The 27,504-nt window shown below is 43.9% G+C and overlaps 1 protein-coding gene across 6 annotated transcripts in view; it reads right to left on the bottom strand.

Moving 5' to 3' along the window:
• The window catches only part of EXTL3 (exostosin like glycosyltransferase 3), a 196,404-nt gene that overhangs the window by 162,436 nt on the left and 6,464 nt on the right, over nt 1-27,504 (bottom strand). Inside the window, exon 1 of one of the 6 annotated variants that reach the window (XM_050948787.1) lies at nt 613-633. The exons of the other annotated variants lie outside the window; for them this stretch is intronic. The gene's annotated coding sequence lies outside the window, so the exon portion shown is untranslated. Of the gene's footprint in view, nt 1-612; nt 634-27,504 lie in introns of those variants that run through there. 6 annotated transcript variants of the gene reach the window in all.

The following is a 27,504-nucleotide window of genomic DNA, read 5'->3' on the forward strand; positions in this document are numbered from 1 at the left end:
CAATCAATCCATCCCCTGGACATCTCTGTGAGGTGGACAGATGCTACTAGCATTTTATAAAAGGAGAAACTGAGGCAGAGAAGTTTCAGAGTTGTAGCCATGTTAGTCTGTATCAGCAAAAACAACGAAGAGTCCTTGTGGCACCTTAGAGACTAACAAATTTATTTGGGCATAAGCTTTCGTGGGCAGAGAGATTTCTCAAGCCCACAGAGGGAAGATGTGATAGAGCTTGGATCAGAAGGTAGGAGTTTATTATTTGTATTGCCGCAACAGCTAGGGGCCCCAGTCACGGGATAGGTCCACATTGTGCTAGGTGTTGTACAGACAAAACAAAAAATGATCCCTACCCCAATGGTTTTACAATCTGGCTCACAACGCTATGCTCAGTCTATGCTTCTCTCTCATGAAATTTCCAAACTGATACATTCCTTTCTGGACTTAGCAGAGAAGGAAAAAGAAATAGAGAACTGATCTCCCAAACCCCCACAAAAACAGTGAGCTTTCAGGAGAAGCAGGCAGCTTGGCAAATCTCTCCTTTCCTTCATTGAGTTCTGCCAAGATTATGATGTACATTTCAGGTAGGGAAGAGCAGCTCTGATTTAGTTCTCTTACCATTCTTATCCCTATTAAGGCATCAGTACTTCCAACCCATCCGGATGGACCTCTCTCTGCTCTGACCTGCACAGCATAGAGCTGCTGCTCGTCTGCCTCATGCATAGGGAGAGGACATCAGCAACATTCCAAGTACACCTCTAATAAAGATAGTGGCATGGTGAAAGTATCCCCAGCTCGCACTCCATTCCACTTTCAAAGCTATTGGTCCTTTACCCAGCAGTATTCACAAGATTTTCACGTCAGAACTGTACCCAACTGGGTGAAGGGTTCCATCAGTGATTTAAAAAAAGGGTGTTAAAATTTAGTGCAGGGGTCATGTTGTCATAAACAGATAGCTAAGGGTTAATGTCTCTTTCACCTGAAGCACCTGACCAGAGGACCAATCAGGAAACCGGATTTTTTCAACTTTGGGTGGAGGGAATTGAGTGTCTGAGTCTTTTGTCTGTCTGCCTGCTTTCTCTGAGCTTTGGAGAAGCAGTTTCTACTTTCTAGTCTTCTGTTTCTAAGTGTAAGGACAAAGAGATCAGATAGTAAGTTATATGGTTTCTTTTCTTTGGTATTTGCATGAATATAAGTGCTGGAGTGCTTTGATTTGTATTCTTTTTGAATAAGGCTGTTTATTCAATATTCTTTTAAGCAATTGACCCTGTATTATATCATCTCAATACAGAGAGAACATTTGTATGTATTTTTCTTTCTTTTTATATAAAGCTTTCTTTTAAGACCTGTTGGAGTTTTTCTGTACTTCAGGGAAATTGAGTCTGTACTCACCAGGGAATTGGTGGGAGGAAGAAATCAAGGGGAGATCTGTGTGTTGGATTGCTAGCCTGATTTTGCATTCCCTCTGGGGGAATAGGAAAGTACTTTTTGTTTCCAGGATTGGGAACAGAGAGGGGGAGTCTCTCTGTGTAGTTTCACAGAGCTTGTGTCTGTGTATCTCTCCAGGAGCACCTGGAGGGGGGAAGGGAAAAAGGATTATTTCCCTTTGTTGTGAGACTCAAGGGATTTGGGTCTTGGGGTCCCAGGGAAGGTTTTTCAGGGGGACCAGAGTGCCCCAAAACACTCTAATTTTTTGGGTGGTGGCAGCAGGTACCAGGTCCAAGCTGGTAACTAAGCTTGGAGGTTTTCATGCTAACCCCCATATTTTGGACGCTAAGGTCCAAATCTGGGACTAAGGTTATGATACACGTTAGCACCTTTTCTAGCCTAAAACAAATCTTTTGGTCTTGCTAATTGCATTTCTGTTCGTTTGTCTGTTTTAAATTTAAAAGCGACCTTCGTGCTGGGAACCTTTCTTGTCAGCCTGGAAGTGGACCTGGGATTGAGAGTTGCAGTTTCTGATGGGATGAACCCTATCTCGTTTGTATCCCCCTTCTCTGTTCTTGTATTCCAACTCTGTCCATTTTACCTCTCTGCCTTTCCCATGGCCAGATCTCTCCCATCTCATTTACTGCCAGTCTTCTAAGCATTTCTCACATCTAATGTACTGGTATTTCCTCCTCACTGGAAAGCACATCAGGTTACTCTGAGTGGCTATTTAGAAGATTTGATACAGGTCAGTGCTATGGATTCTTGTCACCATCCCACAGCCTGAGATGAATCCTGAAATGCATTTGTTGCTCTTCAAGGCAGCAGCAATCGAAGTTTTCACACACACACCCTCCACTACAATAGCCGGTAGGTTGGTCTCTTTCCTATCATTTTAATTGATTCTGTGTTTTAAAAACTTGCCTTCTTTTAGAAGAGATAGCACCCAGGCCGTGACCATTTGTGCGAATTAAACGACCTCATGGTATGTTTGCAGGTAGATGTCTTAACGGCTGTTTGTGGTATTAAATCTCAGTCTTCAACCAGGCTGCTCAGTACTTGCACAGGAAGACTCTAAAGAAAACCCAAGGTGCTGCAGGAAATGATAAGGGAACTAAATAGGTAATATGCATCCCTCAATGCTTATAGAAACCAGGGCCTCAGCATGATGCTCGGGAGCACTGTGCTGCTGAACCCTGGATCCTGCTGAGATCCTGAATATTTCTGGCCATTAAGAATCCCTTGGCACTCTTCACAAAAAAGAAGTGTTAATTTGATGTCTGACCAAATTCTAATTTAGATAATTACATTCTATTGAAATTCCCATGGTAGTTGTTAGGGGATACAAGTTATTCTTTACTTCATTCTATGTGGTGGCACAGTATGCCCTATTAGAACAGCTGCCAGGTTTTGCAGCATATGTAGCAACATTTCAATGGTAGGTGAAGGGATCCCCGGGGCAGGAAAGATATTGTGTAAAGTTAAGTATCAGAGGGGTAGCCGTGTTAGTCTGGATCTGTAAAAGCAGCAAAGAATCCTGTGGCACCTTATAGACTAATAGACGTTTTGGAGCATGAGCTTTCGTGGGTGAATACCCACTTCGTCAGATGCATGTCAGATAAATGCATCTGACGAAGCGGGTATTCACCCACGAAAGCTCATGCTCCAAAACATCTGTTAGTCTATAAGGTGCCACAGGATTCTTTGCTGCGTATAAATTAAGTATTTTAATAGCACAGAGTCATCACTGCCCAAAAAACCAGCACAGTAAAGTCCAGAAGGCAGAGAAACACCGAATGACAATATCTATACCATGCTGGAAAAAGTAACAAATATAAAAAGTCGTTGAAAATTGGAATGTCTCAGAGCCACAGGTGTAATGGAATGCCGTCTATCCCCTCTCAGCTTCCAATCCAGATTTATGGCCTCACCTAACACAGAGCTTGGGCTGCAATCCAAAGAGCGAGGAAGTGGAATTGGAAATGCTGCACATGAGAATCCTGATCATGTCCACAAAACATGGAATGTTTACAATATGAAAGCTTTTGCTAAGACTCCTGGATGCTAAAGGATACTTCCTGTTAGTAAAGATGGGTGGGGAAGAGAAACAAATGTTCCCTTGTTAACAGAGAGACAGATATGTATTGAAGCTTCTGTCTCCTACTGTACCTGGTGATTTGAAGATGGAAAATCATGAGATAATAGTCTGTGAAGAAGGTTTTACTTTAAAACTAAATATTGAGGGTTACAGGAAAAGTATATCAAATCACATTGTTGCACAAGTCATTAACAATTTATTACATTTTACATAACTCCATTAAGCTACATTATTCTGTTGTATTTACATAACTGCACTGAGATATTAGCTTAATGAGAGCCACAATGTTTAGAAGGGTAATTTCCATACTGAAGCAACAATTAAATAAGCAAAAAGGGATTAGACAGGTGGTCAGAAGTAAGCCGTAAGGAACCAGATGGCTCAGGAGATTGGTAATGCAATATAGAGCTTTTCTCCTTGGGACCAGGTCACTAGCAACTGAAAGTTGTTACCACCTGACCATTAGTAGACAAATATACACGATCACAACTGGCCACCTCATGGCAGTATCAGAGAAGCTAAATGACTGACGGTCACTAGACCATGAAGACTGAACTACTTCTCACTCCCAGATATGGACCTTTCGCTATGCTCACCCAGGTCTTAGGGGAGGGAACGGTTTGTGGTCGATTTGAGCTCTTCAGAGGACTTCAGAGCTCTCAGTCCAAAAATCTTTCATCACGCACCAAAAATTCACTCAAACTCCATTATAAATAACCAAAGCAGCTTTCAGACTGTTGTACACGTGGAAATATCAGCAAACACTAATGAAGTGGTACTGACAGCAGCAAGAAGCAACCTACCCTTGCAAAGCTTCAATTTGAGAGGGCTCAGTGTCCAAACACTTGAGTGCTGCTGAACACTTGAGGCTGCCTTTTGGAGCAGTAAAAGAGAAGGAACAATGCTTGAGGCTAGTTCGCTTCAGTGAGCCCACCACTCTAAGGGCCTGCTCTATTTCTTATAGTTCCCTTAAATTCTGTGCGTCAGTGCAGACCAGACTTCTCCTTTCCCCTCCTCCCTCAAAACACACACTTTGAAGTTCTCCAGACATACCCTTGAAGGAATGTCCATAGGGGACATTCGAGTAACTCCCCAACCCCCAAACTCCACCCTACCGCAGATGGCTAAGTTATAAATAGAGAGGCATTTGGTAACTGTTGGTAGGAAAGAGCAGCCCAGCTCTTGTTCAACTCGTTCAAGCTGTTTGTTCAGCTTAAAGCACTGCTGTCTAATGCAGTTCAGACAACAAGCTGACGTTCATTTTATTTTGACGTATTGCTACCAAAACATCCACACGCTCTGTCAAAGCATACAGCTTGAGTACTACCACCTCCTACCGAAGCACGTCATTTAATTTAAGTATTCTGCAGTATTTAACCTGGAACATGATTTATAGTGACTGAAAACTGCTAATTTAGGCCCCAATCCCACAGAGCACTTAAGCACACATGTAATGTAAAGCATGTGAGGAATCCCACTGAAGTCAATGCTTTGCTGGAGGGGGCCACAAGACCCAATGCTGTGAGGTTGCAATCACCTCAAATTCCAGTGAACTTGGCGAAATTTGAGAGCCCTCAGCACCTTGCAGGACTGAAGGGTTCTCTACTGCAGGGGCTCCCAAACGGTGGGCCGCAGCCTAAAGGCAGGCCATGACACAGTCCCAGGTGGTCCACTGGCACAACTGCATTCTCCAGTTAAGCTCTTAGTAAACTTTTAACTCCACGTGACTCGTGTAATCTAAGCAAAAAGCTACAAAAATGTAATGTTTTGAGCTGTATATGTCAGAGTATAGAAAAAACTTCTTTTAAAGAAATAAGCTGCAGTATGTCAAGTTTAATTCTCGTGAGTACAACGGTGCATTTCACTGCAAGGTAACCTAGCAACACAGACACAGTCCTCCATTTACAATTGTAAAAAACAGCAAGCTGTATTTCAAATCTGACATGGATCGATTTATTTTTAAAAAACGAAAAGAGTGCACTGGTGGAGAAGATAATGGAAGTCCCGGACCATCTACAGCTACATAAAATGAGCCAGACAAAAAAAAAAGAAAGAAAGTGGTAAGAAAATATGATAACACGTACCTGAAGTCTGGATTCCCCTTTACCAGATCGGATGAGTACCCATTGCCTCAGTGTGTTATAATTGTTATTTTGGATTTTTAATTACAATATTTTATTCTTTTCTAATTAGAAGACAATAGGGTTGGGTCTTTACTTACACAGCACAGAAATTCAGATTTTACACTAAAAAAATTAAAACAATGTAGTGTTCAAAGTTGGACAACTATTTTGTTTTAAAATCAACACCATGATGTTACTTAACAATTTTGTTATGTTGTGTTGCTTATTGTTCAATTTTGTACACTGTACATTTAGACACAGTGTTTTCCCTGTCTGAACACCACATTTTGCTCTCTCAACGTATTTTTAAAGTGTAGTTTTACTAGAACTGTTTGGTTTGAAAGATCTTGAAGCATTTATTTGCATGCATATTGCTAGGTATTTCTATCATTACAATTGTTTACATTAAAATGTAAAGGAAACCTACATTGTTTATTTACAATGTTACACTTTATATGTATGTAATAATTAAAAGTAATAATTTTCCTCAAGAAGGGTTAATAGTGGGAAACACTCCCCTCCCCCCCCGGTTCTAATGGACAGAAGACTGGACCTAAGATTCAGGCATGACCCCTTAGACCCCTCAACATCAACTACAAGAATATCCTGATCTTGGTCTGTACAATCTTGTTCACCAAAGAATATCATGTGAGGTCTTAAACAAAAGCTGATCATTAACATTGTTCTGAAATCTATGGCGATATTAGCTAAGGAGGCACATAGCTATACTGAAAATAAGTTCCTTAGGTCTGTATCAAGGCAGAGTTGACAAAGAGGTGTATTCACCTGTCTCTCTGTAGACATGTAAATTAAACACTGTAAGTAGATTAATCGCAGTTAACTCCCACGAATTAAACTCAAATAAATTAATCGTGATTAATCACACTGTTAAACAATAGAATACAAATTGAAACGTATTACAAATTTTTGATGTTTTTCTACATTTTCAACTACACTTCTACCCCGATATACCTCTACCCTGGTCCTCAGGAGCCAAAAAATCTTACCGCGTGATATCAGGGTAGCGGCAGGGTAGCAGCGGCAGGGCTACGACGGTGATTTAAAGGGCCCAGGGCTCCCCGCAGCAGCTGGAGCCTCAGGCCCTTTAAAATGCCACCCAAGACCCGCTGTCAGAGCCCCGGGGTAGCAGCAGCAGGGCTTTGACAGTGATTAAAAGAGCCCCAGGCGCCAGCCACTGCAGGTAGCCCCGGGCCCTTTAAATTGCTGCCCGAGCCCCGCTGCTGGATATAACACTGTAAAGCAGGCTTGCTCCCCAGAGCGCAGCTTTACCGCGTTATATCTGAATTCATGTTATATCAGGTCGCATTATATCAGGGTAGAGGTGTGTATCTATTTCAATTACAACACAGAATACAAAGTGTACAATGCTCACTTTATATTATTTTTTATTACAAATATTTTCATGTAAATGATAAAAATAAATAGTATTTTTCGATTCACCTCATACAAGTACTGTAGCACAATCTCTTTATCGTGAAAGTGCAACTTAGAAATGTAGAATTATGAACAAAAGAAAACTGCGCTCAAAAGCAAAACAATATAAAACTTTAGAGCCTACACGTCCACTCTGTCCTATTTCTTGTTCAGCCAATTGCTAAGAGAAACAAGTTTGTTTACATTTCCGGGAGATAATGCTGCCCACTTCTTAATTACAACGTCACCTGAAAGTGAGAACAGATATTCACATGGCACTGTTGTAGTTGGCGTTGCAAGATATTTATGTGCCAGATGCGCTGAAGATTCATATACCTCTTTATGCTTCAGCCACTATTCCAGAGGACTTGCTTCCATGCTGATGGCTCTTGTTAAAAAAATAATGCATTAATTAAATTTGTGACTGAACTCCATGCGGGAGAATTGTAGGTCTCCTGCTCTGGTTTACCCGCATTCTGCCATGTATTTCATGTTATAGCTGCCTCAGATGATTACCCAGCACATGTTGTTCGTTTTAAAATCACTTTCACTGCAAATTTGACAAAATGCAAAGAAGGCACCAATGTGAAATTTCTAAAGATAGCTACAGCACTCGATCCAAGGTTTCAGAATCTGAAGCGCCTTCCAAAATCTGAGAGAAATGAAATGTGGAGCATGCTTTCAGAAGTCTTAAAAGAGCAACACTCTGATGCAGAAACTACAGAACCCAAACCACGAAAAAAGAAAATCAACCTTCTGCTGGTGCCATCTGACTCAGATGATGAAAATGAACATGTGTCGCTCCGCACTGCTTTGGACTGTTATTGAGCAGAACCCATCATCAGCATGGACGCATGTCCTCTGGAATGGTGGTTGAAGCATCATGGGGCATATGAATCTTTAGCACATCTGGCATGTAAATATCTTGCGACGCCAGCTACAACAGCGTCATCTGAATGCCTGTTCTCACTTTCAGGTGACATTGTAAACAGGAAGCAGACAGCATTATCTTCTGCAAATTTAAACAAACTTGTTTGTCTGAGCGATTGGCTGAACAAGAAGTAGGACTGAGTGGACTTGTAGGCTCTAAAGTTTTACATTGTTTTATTTTTGAATGCAGGGGTTTTTTGTACATAATTCTACACTTGTAATTTCAACTTTCATGATAAAGAGATTGCACTACAGTACTTGTATTAGGTGAATTGAAATATACTATTTCTTTTGTTTTTTACAGTGCAAATATTTGTAATAAAAATATATATAAATATAAAACGAGCACTGTACACTTTGTATTCTGTGTTATAATTGAAATCAATACATCTGAAATTGTAGAAAACATCCAAAAATACTTAAACAGTATTCTATTATTGTTTAATTGCACAATTAATCATGATTAATTTTCTTAATTGCTTGACAGCCCTAATTGTAAGCCAATACAATGGAAACTCCACTTACATACAAAACCAATGGGGGAATGTGAAATCAGCACTCTGGAGAATAACCTAAGGGCGGTTAGCCTGACTCTGGGGCCAAAAAAAGTACTTTGGGGGCTATAAAGAAAAGGCAAGGAAGACACTCCTTTATCCTGCATGTAGGAAATAAACAGAGAGTGCATTTGTAGGATCTCAACCAGGCTTGGTGGAAAACACTGCAGAAGACATGTGAGGTGAGATAAATGTACTTAGACTGGAGGTTAACCTGTTAAGGTTAATCTCTAGAAAGCAAGTTAGAATTTTGTTTTATATTAGCATCCTATTAGCCACTCACATTCCCAGAATACCAGACATTACAGTACTTCTGGGAACGGTGAGAACCTGCCCCAGCGGGGGTGACCCCACCTCCACCAGCATGACCTCATATGCATCATACGTGCAAGGTCATGCTGCTCGGGGGAACGGATGCCATTTTTAAGAGTGCACCACTTTGCCACTGCCAGCGTGAACTTGCACGCAAGGGCATGCTGGCGGGGGCAGGGCAGCATGCTCTTCAAAAGGGCATCCTCCCATCTGATACCAGACAAAACCACATTCGGTTTTGTCTGAGTACAAGACGGGGACAAACCCTAGAAAAGCAGAACTGTCCAATTTGACACCGGATGAGTGGCTTGCCTATATTAAACCTGCTGTTTCTATTATCTTTACTCTCTATTTCTTAAATCTTTGGTAATAAACTTATGGACGGTGTTTTCACTGTAAATATATCTGAGTGCTGTGATATTAAGCTGCGTGCTGATCCTGAGTCATATCACACTAATAGTCATATTACACTATTCCCTTAGGAGCAGCAGACCTGGTATTTCTGTAAGCATTCAGCAGAGAAGGAGCTGGACACTACAGGTGAACGCTTCAAAAGGGCTCAGGGACTGAGGTGCACCGACTGTTAACCTGCAAGGCAAAGTAAGGGCTGGCACAGCACAGAGGAGAGTGCCTGGGTGGCCCACAGGCGGGTGGCATCAAGGAGCTGACATCCAGTTAAGCACAAGCAGGACTCCCTTGCCCCAGAGACAGGGGCATAGCAAGGTGACTCTCAGTCCTTGGTACCCTGAGAACCAATACATCAGGAGACGTGGATTCAACATCTTGCTCAGTTACCGACTTCCTGTGTGACCTTGGGCAAATCATTTAATTTACCCTGTGCCTCAGGTCCCCACCTGTAAAACTGGGACAACACTACCCTTCCGCACAGGGTTGCTTTGAGGAAATAATTCATTACCGATTACAGATCAAATACATCTCTACCCCGATATAACACTGTCCTCGGGAGCCAAAAAATCTTATTGCCTTACAGGTGAAACCGTGTTATATTGAACTTGCTTTGATCCACCGGAGTGCGCAGCCCCGCCCCCCCCGGAGCACTTCTTTACCACGTTTGTCATAACATTCTTTCTCAAATCTGAACCTTAGAGTCCAGAAAATGAGATACTGGCATGAATTTCCCTAAGCTTAATTACCAGCTTAGATCTGATAGGCTGCCACCACCCAAAAATATAGTGTTTTGGGGCACTCTGACCTCCCCAACCTTCCCTGGGGACCCCAAGAACCCAGATCCCTTGGGTTCTTAAAACAAGGAGAAATAAACCATTCCCCCACCTTTCCCCCTCCCAGAACTTCCCTCCCTGGGCTATCCTGAGATACTGCTCTAACCTCTTAAATCACCATACAGAGAAGCATTTTCCTTCCCTTCCACAAAGAGGCAAACAGATTCAAGGAAAACAGAGAGAGATTTTATCACTCCCTCCTCCCATCTCCCCCACCTGTCCTGATGAGTTATCCCAATCCCCTGGAATAACACAAGGGAAACAAAAAAAAAAAAATCAATCAGGTTCTCTAAAAAGAAATCTTTTAATAAAAGAAAGGAAAAGTAAAGAATTATCTCTGTAACTTCAAGATGTAACTATTACAGGGTTCTATAGCTTACAGACACCAGAAAGAGACTTTCCCCCCGCAGTACCAATACAAATCAGAATATTCCCAGCAACTACACATATAAAAGTTAACCAGCCAGATCCACAAATGCAAATAGAGTAAAACAATTAAAAAGCCTAAACCACCTTTTTTACTTACTATATGAAAAGAAACTTAGAGAGCCTGTAGTAATGTCTGGTCTCTCTCAGACCCTCCGAGAGAAGAACCCAAGAACAAAGAACTCACACCCAAACTTCCCTCCACCCAGATTTGAAAGTATTTTGTCTCCTGATTGGTCCTCTGGTCAGGTGTTGCAGGTCACTGTTTGTTAACCCTTTACAGGTGAAAGAGACATTAACTCTTAGCTATCTGTTTATGACAGCCTTATATCCGAATTCATGTTATATTGGGCAGCATTATATCGGGGGAGAAGTGTACTATGGTGAAACAGACTATAGTTGTAAATAGACAGAGAGAAAAAAACAGACAAAAGCCAAACTGGAATGCATTTTGTATTGTGAAAAATTCTCCTTAAATATTTTTAGTTCCTTCTGTGATACAGAGTGAATTATCTGTCTGCTAATGTATTTAAATAAATAAATATAAATACATAAATAATGGAGATATGCCTATCTCATAGAACTGGAAGGGACCCCGAAAGGTCATCAAGTCCAGCCCCCTGCCTTCACTAGCAGGACCAAGTACTGATTTTTACCCCCTCAAGGACTGAACTCACAATCCTGGGTTTAGCAGGCCAATGCTCAAACCACTGAGCTATCCCGTGCACAGCAACATTCAAAATATCTATAGTGCTTATTCTAAAGCAATTATATTTGCATGTGATTTTCTAAAATGTGGCCTTGCACCTATGTAGCATGGGAAATCGTGGTCATGGTGTCAAGACTGACAACTGTGTTTGCAGCTTTGATTTCCCAGAGGGCCATGCTTGTCTCTTCACACAGAAAAAGCAACAAGTATCTCTATCTACTGTCCAAAACTCTGGGGCCTAATAGTATTCAGAAGCATTTCCTAGTGACATAAGGCTAAGCCAGGGGTGGACAACCTGAGCCTGAGAACGAGCCAGAATTAACCAATGTACATTGTCAAAGAGCCACAATAATATGTCAGCCGCCCCCCACATCAGCTCCCCCATCCTGCTCCCAGCACCTCCTGCACACTGGCAGCCCCACCGTTCAGTGCCTCGCCTCCCTCCCAATCAGCTGTTTTGTGGCATGCAGGAGGCTTGGAGGGGGAGGAACGAGGGCACGGCCAGCTCAAGGGATGGGGCAGGAAGTGGTGGAGTGGGGGCAGGGCCTGTGGCAGAGCCAGGGGCTGAGCAGTGAGCACCCCCAGCACATTGGAAAGTTGCTGCCTGTAGCTCCAGCCCCGGAGTCGGTGCCTATACAAGGAGCGGCATTTTAACTGCTGGAGAGCCGCATGTGGCTCCAGAGCCCCAGGTTGGCCACCCGTGGGCTAAGCCATCATTTCTGCAAAACTGAAACTTCCATTTAATAAAATAAAAGTCAGGCCAGTGGCTCTCAACCTTCCCAGACTACTGTCCCCCTTTCAGGAGTCTGATTTGTCTTGAATATTTCCCAAGTTTCACCTCACTTAAAAACCACTTGCTTAAAAAATCAGGCATAAAAATACAAGAAAGTGTCACAGCATTCTATTACTGCAAAATTGCTGACTCTCTCATTCTTCCCGTGTAATTATAAAATAAATCAATTGGAATATAAATATTGTATTTACCTTTCAGTGTAAGATAAATATATAGAGCGGTATAAATAAGTCACTGGCTGTATGAAATTTTAGTTTGCACTGAATTCATGGGGGCATTTTATGTAGTCTGTTGTAAAAGTGGGAAAATATCTAGTTTAGCTGATGTACCCACAGAAGACCTCTGTGTACCCTCTGGGGTACATGTACCCCTGGTTGAGAACTACTGAGTTAGGCTATAGGGTTGCAAAGATAACCTTCTGAATATGAATCAATGCAGTGCTGTCTGTCTTTGAGAGTCTGCAAACAGACAGGCAGATCCACTGCCTCTGCTGCTGCTTACAACTCTCCCAGCCAGCTGAGTGAATTTGACAAAGCTACTAGTCAGTTAAATTGCTACTATTAGGAATGCTGTGGGCAGCAATTAAATGGAGAGCAATCAAGTGATCTTAAAGGCTGAATCAGAGCCAAGCACTGGAGCTATTAGTGGAGGAAGTTCCCCAAAACAAAGGTTGACAAGGTGGGGAGCCAAATAAAAGGATGAAAAAGGAAATGAGCTTTTATCTCAGTGTATTTGGGAGGAGGGAGGAGTACGCTCAAGTGGGAAAAGCACAATCTTGGGAGCCAGGAACTCTAATCCCACTGACTTGCTACCTGGCTACAGGAAAATCATGGCACCTCTGTGCCTCAGTTTTCCCATCTGTGGAATGGAACTAAATTTACTTCCCTAATTCCTTAAGGAATTATCTTAATTCATAAGCATTGATAAAGTGCTCTGAGATCTTCTGACAGGTGGCACTGTGACAACATAATCATAACTGAAAACATCTCCCAACTGAGTGAGAACAAAGTATTTGCCCTCTCTGGCTAATGATACATACACAATGACATTCCACAGAAAATATTATGACTAAGGTTTAATTTGACTGGATTTAGACTCCACAAGAAGTCCTCCTCTTTGTCACTTACAGAAGATAGTCAAGGAAGCTACAAGCTTTATGTCCTACAGGTTTTTTTTGTTTTTTTAAATAAAAGTTGGATTCCTAGATTATTGCTGTACTTAAGGCAGTGGAAGAAGCTGAATAGAATACATCATAAAAAGATGCCAGTGGGATCAGTTAAATCCAGCAAAATGGAAAGCACCGAGAAATGCTGGAGCCAAAACATAAAACTGGATTTAACTTGATGTGTTCCATGGCAGGATGTCAATAAAACAGGGAACCTCATAAAGTAACAGCGATGAGGCTTATTGGGGCAGCCAAGAAAGAAAGTACCATTGGCCAGCTACTCTGGTGGAGTAATTCAGTGTTGCTGTGTTGAAATCAATGGAGCAATGCTGATTTATACCAGCTGAGGCTCTGGCCCTGTATATGTAAACTCAGTCGTAACCTTCTCTTCCCCCCAACACTTCGAGCCATAAAATTAATGAGAACTGAGCCTGTATATACATAGCACTGTTCACCTTCAAAGAGCTTTATAAACAATCAATAAGACTCTTAGAATTCTCTTGAGGTAAAGGCATTTTATGAAAGGAGAAGAAAGCAGAATTCTGATTCAGTGGCATTTTATACCCACTTTGCACTGGCATAAATGGTGCACGGCAATGCAAGATTCAGCTCCACAGGTGAAATCCTAGCTCCATCTAAATCAATGGGAGTTTTGCAGTTGATTTGGATTTCACTCACATATTTTAACCTGAAAAATAAGGGAGCAGAGTCTAGCGGTTTATAGAACCTGCAAATCAGGAATCTATTCTCAGCTCTACTACTCATTTACTTTGCAATCATGATCGAGTTCCTGAACGTCAGATTCCCCAACATCAAATGGAGAAAACAGCAATCTGACAGCGATGTTGCAAGACTGAATTAATGTTTGTGAAGCATCCTTGAAGGAAAGATGCTATAGAAGAGATAAGTGTTATTGCTACTTCTGCTCTGCTCAGAGAATAAGTCCCCAGGGGAAACCAGAGCTGGAGCATAGACAATGGGGGGGCGGGGGGGGAATCACAGGCCCCTCTCCCTCCCCCGCAGATATGCTGCTTGGCTTGTACTGAGCATGCTCCATAACACTGCTGAAGCCAGGGGCTCTCACTCTGCCTCCACCCTCACCCCACACTCACTATCTGCAGGCACAAGTGGTCTCTAAGCTGGATAATTTAATTTATAATGTATATCATGAGTGGAATAAAAATAAGCAGCTAAAAGGGGGTGGGGGGGGCACCAAGACGTCTTTGTTAGTTCTCAGTATTCGGGGAGAAAAGAGTTATTATTTGAGGCCCAGATTATTCATGAACTTTCAACAAACGCAGATCTGCCATTGCCACAAATTCATGAGTAGCAACTGAGACAAATGGATGCAATTTCTGTAATTTCATCTGTTTCAACTGCAAGCCAGAACAGAGGGTTTAACTAGCTTTTGCTTTGTGCTTAGATTTGTTCCTCAGTCCTGCAACACTGTCATAGTAAAAATCTGCTTAGGTTTGCATGTTAGTAGGTATGGCTTTGGCTAAGCTGTTACAATGTAGAGTCGACCACTCATCGTATGGGTTTGGTGAAACCGATTTTTTAAAAGTGATCATCTTGTTGCTTGCAGCCTATGGTCAAGCCACTAGTTCTACGGAAAAGATATCCTCAAAGCGAACGGTTAGCTGCACATTTTGTTACAGTATTTTTTTTTAATGTTGCTTCCAAGTTTGCAACAGATGGCATGCAGTCTTTCCATTGGTTTAGACAGAGTCAAGTCTAATCTGGTCTTTCTCTGGAAAGTACAAATCAGGGTGATATAGTCTTTTCCTTTTGAATTTTCAGTTTTCCCTAGGCTTGGGTGCACACTCTCATGTTTCTTAATCTCCTATACCTCTTATTAAAAGTTTCTTCGTTCACACACACCCTCACCTTTGTTGTGGGAAAACAGGCCCTGGAATTAGAAAAGGCTAAGCAACAGAACACAGTCAATCCCAACAACCCTTCGCCAATGATTGTTCCACATCACAAGAAATTTCCCACTACAAGGCAGGTGATGACACTGAGGCCTTCTTAGAAAATTTTGAAAGAGCCTGCCTTGGGTACAGCATCTCTGAAGACCAGTACATGGTAGAATTGAGGCCACTGCTCAGTGGACCCTTAGCAGAGGTGGTGACTGAAATGCCTAAGGAGAAAACGAATGACTATAAACTTTTTCAAACCAAGGCCAGATACAGAATGGGGATAACACCTGAACAGGCCCGCCGGCGGTTCAGAAACCAAAAATGGAAACCAGATGTGTCATTCCCCCGACATGACTACCACATTGCAAAGACTTATGAAGCCTGGATATCAGGAACAAAGGTTAACAATCTGGACGAGCTACACCTCCTGATTCAAGTGGAGCAGTTCTTAGATGGTATTCCTGAGGAAATAGAGAGGTACATCCTAGATGGGAAACCCAAAACGGTAATCGAGGCGGGGGAGATTGGAGCCAAATGGATGGAAGTGGCAGAAAAGAAAAAAGCTACTGTCAAGGGGAACGAATACCCCAGAGGGCCCACCGACAATAAACCCTACAACCGAGGGCAGCCAAAGACCCCACCTACAACCCAAGGAAAGCCACAGATGCCCTATTCTTCCACCTCACCAGTCTCCAGTAACCCACCTCGACTCAGTGAGCAGTCAGCTGGAAGATGCTTTAAGTGTAATGAACTGGGACATATCAAGGCCAACTGCCCAAAGAACCCCAACCGAGTGCAGTTCATTACACCAAAGATCCCCAGGCCCAGATGCCTCTCAAATACCCTTGGAGCGAAGGGAAATTTTGAGAGTGGGCGGAAAGAAGGTTACTGCGTGGAGAGACATGGGGGCACAAGTGTCAGCTATCCACCAATCCTTCGTCGACCCCAAATTCATCAACCCAAAGGCCCAAGTGACAATTTACCCCTTCATGTCACAAGCTGTAGACTTGCCTACAGCTGAACTGCCTGTCCAGTACAAAGGCTGGTCAGGAAGGTGGACTTTTGCACTCTATGACAATTATTCCATCCCCATGCTACTGGGGGAAGATTTGGCCAACCAGGTGAAGCGGGCCAAGAGAGTGGGAATGGTTACACGTAGCCAAACCAGGCAAGCTTCCAGACCCATTTCTGTTCCTGAGCCGTCCCACTGAGGCCCCGTCTGTGTTACCAGAGACCCAGACAGGGGTAGTGGACCTGGATCCCATGCCAACAACTGAAACAGCCACAGTGACTCCAGTCCCAGACCAGGAACTGGAAAAACAGCCAGCACCAGAACCGTTGCCAGCACTGATACCAGCGCTTGCAAATCCATTTTCAACCCCAACGCCAGAGGGCGCCATCGAGCCTGAACTGGCAGAAGCAGCAGACAACCACACCCAAAAGGCTCAGCCAGAGCCTGAAATACCCCCTGGTGCACCAGCGGAGAGCGGTTCACCAGCAACGGAAACAACCCCATCACCTACATCGCTTCCAGAGGGACCAAGCCCAAGTCCACAGTCTAAGAAAGAACTGGTGTCTCCAGCTTCAAGGGAACAATTCCAGACTGAGCAGGAAGCAGATGACAGCCTTCAGAAAGCTTGGGTGGCGGCACGGAGCACCCCACCGCCTCTCAGCTCTTCTAATCGATCCTGGTTTGTTGTAGAACAAGGACTTTTATACAAGAAAATTATTTCTGGTGGACACCAGGAAGACTGGCATCCACAAAAACAGTTAGTGGTTCCAGCTAAGTACCGGGAAAAGCTCCTAAGCTTAGCCCATGATCATCCTAGTGGCCATGCTGGGGTGAACGGAACCAAAGACCGGTTGGGGAAGTCCTTCCACTGGGAGGGGATGGGCAAGGACGTTGCCAAGTATGTCCGGTCTTGTGAGGTATGCCAAAGAGTGGAAAAGCCCCAAGACCAGGTCAAGGCCCCTCTCCAGCCACTCCCCATAATTGAGGTCCCATTTCAGCGAGTAGCTGTGGATATTCTGGGTCCTTTCCCAAAAAAGACACCCAGAGGAAAGCAATACATACTGACTTTCGTGGACTTTGCTACCCGATGGCCGGAAGCAGTAGCTCTAGGCAGCACCAGGGCTAAAGCTGTGTGCCAGGCCCTAACTGACATTTTTGCCAGGGTAGGTTGGCCCTCAGACATCCTTACAGATTCAGGATCTAATTTCCTGGCAGGGACCATGAAAGAACTGCGGGAAACTCATGGGGTGAATCACTTGATTGCCACCCCGTACCACCATCAAACCAATGGCCTGGTGGAAAGGTTTAATGGAACTCTGGGGGCCATGATACGTAAATTCGTCAATGAACACTCCAATAATTGGGACAGTTGGTGAAGCAGCAAAGGGAGGGGTTTACGCCTTCTCCAGGAACTAACATTCTGGACTTTGTAAGCAACCTACAAAGCACCCTCCGACACTCTTTAGCGCTTGCTAAAGAGAACCTAAAGGATGCTCAGGAAGAGCAAAAGGCCTGGTATGACAAACATACCAGAGAATGTTCCTTCAAGGTAGGAGACCAGGTTATGGTCTTGAAGGCGCAACAGGCCCATAAGATGGAAGCATCATGGGAAGGGCCATTCACGGTCCAAGAGCGCCTGGGAGCTGTTAACTACCTCATAGCATTTCCCACTTCCTCTCTAAAACCCAGAGTGTACCATGTTAATTCTCTCAAGCCTTTCTATTCCAGAGACTTACAGGTTTGTCAGCTTACAGTCCAGGGAGATGATGCTGAGTGGCCTGAAGGTGTCTACTACGAAGGAAAAAAGATGGTGGCATGGAAGAAGTGAACCTCTCAACCACCCTGGAACATCTGCAGCGACAACAAATCAAGGAGCTGTGCACTAGCTTCGCCCCATTGTTCTCAGCCACCCCAGGACGGACTGAACGGGCATACCACTCCATTGACACAGGTAATGCTCACCCCATTAGAACACCACCCTACCGAGTGTCTCCTCATGCCCAAGCTGCTATAGAACAGGAGATCCAGAACATGCTACAAATGGGTATAATCCGCTCATCTACCAGTGCATGGGCATCTCCAGTGGTTCTGGTACCCAAACCAGATGGGGGAATACGCTTTTGCGTGGACTACCGTAAGCTAAATGCGGTAACTCGTCCAGACAACTATCCAATGCCATGCACCGATGAGCTATTGCAAAAGTTGGGACGTGCCCAATTCATATCTACAATAGACTTAACCAAGGGGTACTGGCAAGTACCGCTAGACGAACCTTCCAAGGAAAGGTCAGCATTCATCACCCATGCGGGGATGTATGAATTTAATGTACTTCCTTTCGGGCTGCGAAATGCACCCGCCACCTTCCAGAGGCTGGTAGATGGTCTACTAGCAGGACTGGGCGAATATGCAGTTGCCTACCTCGATGATGTGGCCATCTTTTCTGACTCCTGGCCCGAACACCTAGAACACCTGGAAAAGGTCTTTGAGCGCATCAGGCAGGCCGGACTAACTGTTAAGGCCAAAAAGTGTCAAATAGGCCAAAACATAGTAACTTACCTGGGACACCAGGTGGGTCGAGGAACCATAAACCCCCTACAGGCCAAGGTGGATGCTATCCAAAAGTGGCCTGTCCCAAAGTCAAAGAAACAGGTCCAATCCTTCTTAAGCTTGGCCAGGTACTACAGGCGATTTGTACCACACTACAGCCAAATCGCTGCCCCACTGACCCACCTGACCAAAAAGACCCAGCCAAATGCAGTTAAGTGGACTGATGAGTGTCAAAAGGCCTTTACCCAACTTAAGGCAACGCTCATGTCTGACCCTGTGCTAATGGCCCCGGACTTTGACAAGCCATTCCTAGTAACCACAGATGCATCTGAGCGTGGTATAGGAGCAGTTCTCATGCAGGAAGCAACGGATCACAACTTCCATCCTGTCGTGTTTCTCAGCAAGAAACTGTCTGAGAGGGAAAGTCTCTGGTCAGTCAGTGAAAAGGAATGCTATGCCATTGTGTACGCCCTGGAAAAGCTACGCCCATATGTTTGGGGACGGCGGTTCCAGCTACAAACTGACCATGCTGTGCTAAATTGGCTTCATACTGCCAAGGGGAACAACAAGAAACTTCTTCGTTGGAGTTTAGCTCTCCAAGATTTTGATTTTGAAATTCAGCACATTTCAGGAGCTTCTAACAAAGTAGCTGATGCTCTCTCCCGTGAGAGTTTCCCAGAATCCAGTAGTTAAAAAGTGTTCTTAAAATGTACAAGTCTGTTAGTTATATACTTAGTAGTATATGTAAAGGTGCATGTGCTGTATTACTCTGTTTATTTTAGAGTTCTAGGAAGAAATCGCCGCCAGTGAGATTCCCCACTGTCTGCGATTTGGGGGGGCGTGTCATAAACAGATAGCTAAGGGTTAATGTTCTTTTACCTGTAAAGGGTTAGCAAAGAGAACCAAACACCTGACCAGAGGACCAATCAGAAAACAAGATTTTTCAAATGTCAAGGGAGGGAAGATTTTGGGTGGGTGTTCTTTGTCTTGGTTCGGTGGCCCTCTCGGCTCTGAGAGTGATCTCTCTATCTCCAGGCTTTCTAATCTTCTGTTTCCAAGTTGTAAGTACAAGGATAGTAAGACAATAGGTTTATATTGTTTTTTTTGTATTTACATGTGTGTAGTTGCTGGAATGTTTTAAATTGTATTCTTTTTGGATAAGGCTGTTTATTCATTTTTTCTTTTAAGCAATTGACCCTGTATATTGTCACCTTGATACAGAGACCATTTTTATGTCTTTTTTCTTTCTTTTTATATAAAGCTTTCTTTTTAAGACCTGTTTGAGTTTTTTCACTGGTTAAGACTAAGGAACGAAGGGAGGGGGAAAATCTCTTTGTGTTAGATTTACTAAGCCTGACTTTGCATACCCTCTGGGTGAGGGGAGAGAGAGATTTGATCTCTCGGTACTTGTGTTTCAAGGACTTGAAGCAGGGAATATCCTAGAGTACCCAGGGCGGGGAAATCTGGGAGGAGGTAAAGAGGGGGAAAGGAAGTGGGTTATTTCCCTTTGTAGTGAGACTCAGGGCATCTGAGTCTTGGGGTCCCCCAGGGAAGGTTTTGGGGAGACCAGAGTGAGCCAGACTCTGGAATTTCTGGATGGTGGCAGCGAGATCAGATCCAAGCTGGTAATTAAGTTTGGAGGTTTCATGCTAGCTTCTCATGTTCTGAACTCTAAGGTTCAGATCTGAGTAGGAAAGTTATGACAGGATCTCTGCGCACTGCCCCTCGCGTTGAGCACTGACTCCACAGCTCTCATTGGCTGGGAACTGCGGCCAATGAGAGCTGTGGGACAGTGCCTGCGGGCAGGGGCAGCGAGCAGAGCTCCCTCCCCCCCGCCCCACCCAACTATGAGCCGCTGCCAGAGGGATTTGGCAGTCGCTTTCAGGAACTGACCGAGGTAAGCACTGTCCCCCTCACCCTCTCCCGCACCCCAAACCCCTGCTCCAGCCCACACCCAAACTCCCTCCCAGAGCCCACACCCCCTCTTGCACCACAACCCCCTGCCTCAGGCTCAGCCTGGAGCCCCCTCCCACACCCAAACTCCCTATCAGAGCCTGCACTCCCTCCCAGACCTCAACCACCTGCCCCACCCCAGTGAAAGTGAGTGAGGGTGGGGGAGAGCAAGCGATGGAGGGAGAGGGGCTGCAGTGAGTGGCGGCAGGGCCTTGGGGAAGGGGCGAGGCAAGGGTGTTTGGGTTTGTGCCATTAGACAGTTGGCAACCCCAGGCTCCAATGTGCTGCGGTAATACAAATAATAAAAAGAAGTGGGGAAAAAAGTGGACGGGGATGCGGGTACAGGATCAAAACAAGGGATCCATCGGGGGACACCAAGCAAAGGAAACTAGACAAAGCCTGCTGCTCCGTGAAGGAGCCCAGGGACTCAGCAAATGCTACCCAGAGGAATTCTATCTGGAAGCATCCACAGCCAAAGGACCGTTAAAGGACCCCAACATTCAGGGTGAACCCTCCTGCCCAGCATCCTCCCCCTGTTCTGATGGATGGCCATCTTGGCCAGTGCCAGGTGGCCACTGAAGAGGTCACAAGAGTGCCAGATCAACAGCCCCAGAAACTGCAAACTTATCTTTATCCACAGCACAAGCAGCAGTAGTGAGAACTTCCCCCACACTGCCTCTAAGCAGGTCAGCTCTGACGGGAAAGAACCACGTCTAGCGGTAAGAGAGGGAGTTGGTGTAGACACTTGTCCAGTGTGTGCTGGATGGTGACCTTCCAACTTATTATGCACAGACGACTTACCATCAGGTGGTAACATACACGGATCACTACTGACCTCAGCTTGACTCAAACCAGCAACCTAGAGAGGTCTCACTGCCACTGGCCTCAGCCATCAAGTTAGTTCCTCTCTTTAGAAAACTGCTTCAACCCACTGAGAATTATTTTCTCCCTACGTTAATAACACCCTTGTCCCTATTTTTTCCTCTTTTAACCTTAGAGAAGTGAAAAAAGCCCAATTCAGAGTTCGCCTTGTGTTCCTGATCAATAAGCAGGCTGCCTTAAGTTACATGATCCCTTTACAGTTTTGAGAGTAGTCATAGGATTGATAAGGACAGAACATTTATACTCTAAGCTTGTGCCAAGCTGCCACAAAGAGTCTAGATAACGTAATGAGCAGGCTAGTGTATATATGTCTTACTGCCCCCTACCTGCTGGAAAACACGTGACAGCTGTTAATCACATTGTTTGATGCCCTACAGCAGTGGTTTTCAACCTGTGGTCCACAGACTCCTAGCAGTCCACAGACTATAAAAGGGTTTTAAAAAGAACTAGATAAATTCATGGAGGTTAAGTCCATTAATGGCTATTAGCCAGGATGGGTAAGGAATGGTGTCCCTAGCCCCTGTTTGTCAGAGGGTGGAGATGGATGGCAGGAGAGAGATCACTACCTGTTAGGTTCACTCCCTCTGGGGGACCTGGCATTGGCCACTGTCGGCAGACGGGATACTGGGCTGAATGGAACTTTGGCCTGACCCAGTATGGCTGTTCTTACTATGTCTAAGATTACCAAAGGGGTCCACACCGCCATGCTAAAATCAGAACTGCTCAGATGTATGTCACAAGCCCTATACTGCTAAACACATAATGGAGATTTTCCTTTAGCACAAAAGACAAGGGCCTCTTTGAGCAGGAAACCTCAGTCCTGTCTTCTGCTGAAGTGAAGTTCCTAGTGACCACAGACTACAGTAGAGCGACAAACGGGAAGTGCTTAGGTGGATGCAGATCTATTACAATATGCAGAAGTATTAAGATCTGCCTCCCTCAGACCCTTAGAGATCTAGGGTAATGATGAATTACACTCCCTGTGATGTCATATGTTGATGAATGAAGACTATTCTACCCCAGTCTCCCCATTTCAGTGATAGGTTTGAGACCAGGCAGCAATATAATCTCTTGTAATTGATGAGCTCAGCTGTTTTCACCCTTAATATCTACATTATTTAATTGCATACATCCAAAGTCAGCGCTTCCCCAGTGGGTAAAATTATGCAGAAGACAAACCGGTCTGCTAGAGGGTTGTATTACCAGATCAGAAGAAGAAATGAGGATATTCACCCAACAACTGCGATGAGTGAAGGGTATGCTTGTGTTCATTTTGGATAAAATGTGGTTTGCAGGGTGCTTATGCCTAGGGAAGCATGCTGTGGCTCACCATCCTGGGAACATCCTAGAGAAGGCCAGGGGAAGGGGGCGAGGTCAACATGTGGAGTGGAGAACTATGGGCACGTGCTGAGCAAATCCATATATGGAAAGGTTAAATATGATTGGATAGAGGTTTGTGTTATGTAAGTGCTACCTGCTATAAAATAGCAATGGGAGGAGGTCCCTGCTGGAGGGACTCTGCCTGATTTTTGTAGAAGGGGCTCTACCTTTGTGCACACTGAATAAAGCCTTGTTGAATTGAATTGAATTGAATTGAATCGAATCGCATCGAACTGAATCGCATCGCATCCAAGTCCCTTGATTCTGCCCAGCATCTGACTCATTGGGAACCACAAAATCCCAGCAAGAGGTCGGCTCCATTATAGGAAAATATCTATGACGAAAACATATCCTCATTGTTTTATTGTACCTGTGCACTAGCAGCCATTTAGTTACAGCTGTGACATGACCTGTCCAATTTATACTCCTATTTCCAGGGCTTAGAATAACCTAGGGGTGAGGAGGGGAAAAAACAAACAAACAAAAAACCACTCCACACTTTTTGAGGTTGAAACGTCTCCTGCTTATTCTCAGTTCAGAAACTAATTTCTTTTTGTTTTTAAAAGTTTGAGAACTCTGCATCAGCCATGTCAATTCTTATCTGAATGTGTCGGTGACGGAGAGGATTTTTAACTAGTTAAAAGTTTTTAGTTCTTTTTGTTTTTTACAACACAGCAACTTGGTGGCACAGCTGAGAATAGGTTGCATGTACCTGTTCAAACCATTAGAGAACATACTGCCTCTTTGCGGGGCAAAATATTTATTCTTTCTGTACTCCTTAAAAAGCCAGGTCACCTAGGAGCAAACAGTCTCAGTTGAACTGAGTGTTCCCACACACCTCTGATTTCTGTGGTGTCAGCTGGATTTAAAAGACAATGCGTGTCACCTCTGAAGTATTTCCATACTTCATTGTGCAAGTTCCTAATCGCTACAATATATTTTCATGTGTTTTCAATGGGAATTATGATCCAGTTTAATGTAGTGGATTTGTACACGTTTCCCCTTGAGTTTATGCAGCGAGAGCTACAGAATTAAATTTCTTTCACTTATGTAGATATAATTCACTCCAAAAGAAAACTCTAAGAAACTTACAAGCCTCTCAAAAGAAGGATTTATAACGGATTGTCCTCAGTCTTTTCCCTTAGCTGAGACAATATACAGTGGCGTAACTGTCTTTTAAGTAACTCCATAGTGGCACAGGGGACAATGCAACTGAAACCTTGCAAAGATCTATCTAGGTTTTAATCTTGCATTCAGGGGTTTAAATCCTACCACCACAGCCCCTCCCCCCCACCAGGTGCCTGGGTCCCACTGAATCCAGAAGTAGTGGTTCAACAGAGCATGAGCCAGACGGCCCATGAGGAAAGAAGAGAGAAGGCAGCTGATATTAAAACAGGCCACACTCAGCTGAAGAGGAGTGAGCTAGGCAGAGATAGTCGCCTGTGGAGAAACAGGCACAAATGCAGCCACTGCTAAGCAGAAAGCTTGGGGGAACGGTCCTGGAAAAGAGGAGAGGGAACTTTTAGGGATGAAGGGATTTGGAAACAGAAGGGTTCATCTGAGCATGTGCAGGGGCAGTTTGAAGAGAGAGCGTATAGTTTTTTGTTTGTTTTTTTTTTAAAAACCTAAGGGAAACATTTCAAGACAGGAACTTGAGCTGATTTTGCAGAACTGAGAGTGGTTTTGGCTTCTAAGATTTGGCTTGAAATGATTTTCAACAACAGATTTTTCTCTTCAAGGATTTGCACTCGATACATGTTACATTATTACAACCATTGGAGTCTGCTTGGGCCCGATTATAACTGTCAGTTGCATACGATTCTTAATGCTTCAGCGGGAGTTACCAGTGCTGCCAACATCAAGTGTTCAAAAGACAAGTTAGGATCAAAATACAATGAAATTATTTAAAAAAAAAAAAAAGTGGGACTCATTTTATTTGCCTTCTGGATTGAGCCTTGGGGAGGGAGGTCACTTTTGTAGCTTTCCTCTGCAACCATGCACTTTTTTTAGCTTTCCTTCGCAATCATGAGGGCTAAAAATAGAAGCTGAAAGTTTTGCATAGTCACAAGACTCCAGGAGCTGGGACTTTAAAGAAAAAGGGAAAACAATCACAAGACTCACAATAAAATTGTGAGCAGTGGAAACACCAGGTTACACTTGAACACAGCAGCCAGGGTAATGTTTGGTTCACTCTGACACAATTGCATTGCTAGCAAGTTTGGGTGCAGCTGCCCCTATCACATATTTATTTCTGACTCCATAGTATATCTTGGACCTCAGTCTGGACCTTGTGTGTGTGGCAGAGGCAGGGTCAGAAACATTCAAAGTTGTGTAGCAAACTGCTTTTCTCCTCAGAAACTTGTTGAAGTGACTTTTTTAAAAACCAAGCTTATTTACTCAGCATATTAAAACAAATTACCATCTTCACTCCATTCCCCCTCCACACCCTGAAAAAGATGGGAGAGGGCATTATCTTACTGAGGATTAGCCACTCAGAGTCTGGCTTAAGAATGTCAAAATCTTTCTTGTGAAGCCAAAATGAAAAACTTAATTCTTCCAAAAACAAGTTCTTCCCTCGACCTAGCTACCACCTGTCAGGGAGGCGGATTACCTATGCTGACAGGAGAACCCCGCATTGGCATAGATAATGTCTACACTGAAGTGCTATACTGGTGCAGCTATGCCACTGCAGCATTTTAAGTGTAGACGAGCCCTTACACCAGTGGTTTTCAACCTTTTTCCATTCACAGACCTTTAAAAGATTTCAAATGCCACTGCAGGCCCCTTTGGAAATCTTAGACATAGTCTGCAAACCCCAGGGGGCCATAGACCACAAACCACTGTTCTATGATAATGATGACAACTTTTCGTGGACCCCTCAGGGTCTGCCGACCACAGGTTGCAAACCATTGCCTTAGGCTATGACAGTCTGATCTGCGAGGTGCTTAGTGCATCCTGAGAGAGACAGAGCAACTTCCATTTACTGAGGGGACTTGAAGTCACCAAGAACACTCAGCACCAGATAGTATCAGGTCCTTATATGAGTGGAACAGTTTTCTGCCAAAGTTTGTTAATGGCGCTCGTTATGTTCCCTTTCAGAACTTGCTGGTTATTGAATTTCTCTGACTTCTGAGACAATTCTGTTGTTTTTTAAACCATCTTCTAAAAAACTAGGGAGGGAGGATTTTAAAAGGATGGCAGTGCACTAGGTATTAAATAAAACATAAACATCTCATCTATATTTAAAACTGGGTTTGATCTTTACTGTTTTCATTCCAACCTTCACATCTTGACTTGTAATTTTTTCTGTTGCTTTTGTGGGTTGGGTTCAGTTTTTTAAACATACTGCTTCAACTAATTTTTTGATCAATTATTAAAAACATTGCTCTCCTTTTTCATTCTCTGCTCCCAGCAGAAAGTGAAACTAGAAAGAAAGATGAACTGGAAAGATTTTTTTAAAAAGAAATATTTAAAAAAATCCTACAATCCCAGGACAATAACAGCAAATATCTTTAACGATGGAAGTTACAGCTTTGCCCCCATCCTGAAATCAGACAAAAGACAGCAAACCCCCATTACTGGGGATCTGCCCAAGTGGATCTGATTACAGGATTGGTGGCATAATTTTTAAAAACAAATGTATTGACCCTTCCCACACATTTTCTGCGTTGCTGTCAGCGTCAGTAATGCTGTAACAAATCCTTGGCCACGCTGGAATTTCATGAGCGCCACCGCACTCGGCACCGAGAACTTAATGGTGACAAGAAGGACAGGACTCAGATCTTTGTGTTCCCAAAGCACATGAGTGAAGGCAGTGTGAGAAACAAGAGCTAAAAGGAAATTTGTTACCATATGAATACAGCGTTAGTAGAGCTTGGTGCATGTTTTGCTACAGTCCTGCCAGAGAACCCACAATCTGAACAGACAACATACAGTCAAAGGAAGTGGGGTGGGACATAACAAAGAGTGCTGTGATTGACCAGCGAAGTTAAGCATACATCACTCACCCAGCGTCTACACTCGCACTGCGTCGACCTAAGTCTCTACATCACATGCGGAGCTACTATTATTGTGCCGCTGTAACAGTATGGTTAGATTGGCGCGAGACAAATTTGAGTGTAGACAATGGCATATCTCAGTCAATAGCAGCAGACTTACGTTGATCTAAGTTTGTAGCATAGACCAGACCTAATTCTGGTTGTTGGGTTAGTGTGTGGATGGTTGGGGTTGTCAGTGGCCTGTGACATACAGATCAGACTAGATCAGGGGTCAGCAACCTTTCAGAAGTGCTGTGCCGAGTCTTCATTTATTCACTCTAATTTAAGGTTTCACGTGCCGGTAATATATTTTAAAGTTTTTTAGAAGGTCTCTCTCTATAAGTCTATATATATAACTAAACTATTGTTGTAATGTAAAATAAACAAGGTTTTCAAAATGTTTAAGCTTTATTTAAAATTAAATTAAAATGTTGATCTTACGCCGCCAGCCTGCTCAGCCCGCTGCTGGTCTGGGATACTGTTCACCTAGGCCGGCAGTGGGCTGAGTGGGGCCTGCGGCCGGGACCTCAGCTGGGAAGGGTCTGGCAGTCAGAACCCCAGACTGGC

The sequence above is a fragment of the Gopherus flavomarginatus genome, chromosome 4 (assembly GCF_025201925.1).
Source record: "Gopherus flavomarginatus isolate rGopFla2 chromosome 4, rGopFla2.mat.asm, whole genome shotgun sequence".
Taxonomy (NCBI): domain Eukaryota; kingdom Metazoa; phylum Chordata; order Testudines; family Testudinidae; genus Gopherus; species Gopherus flavomarginatus.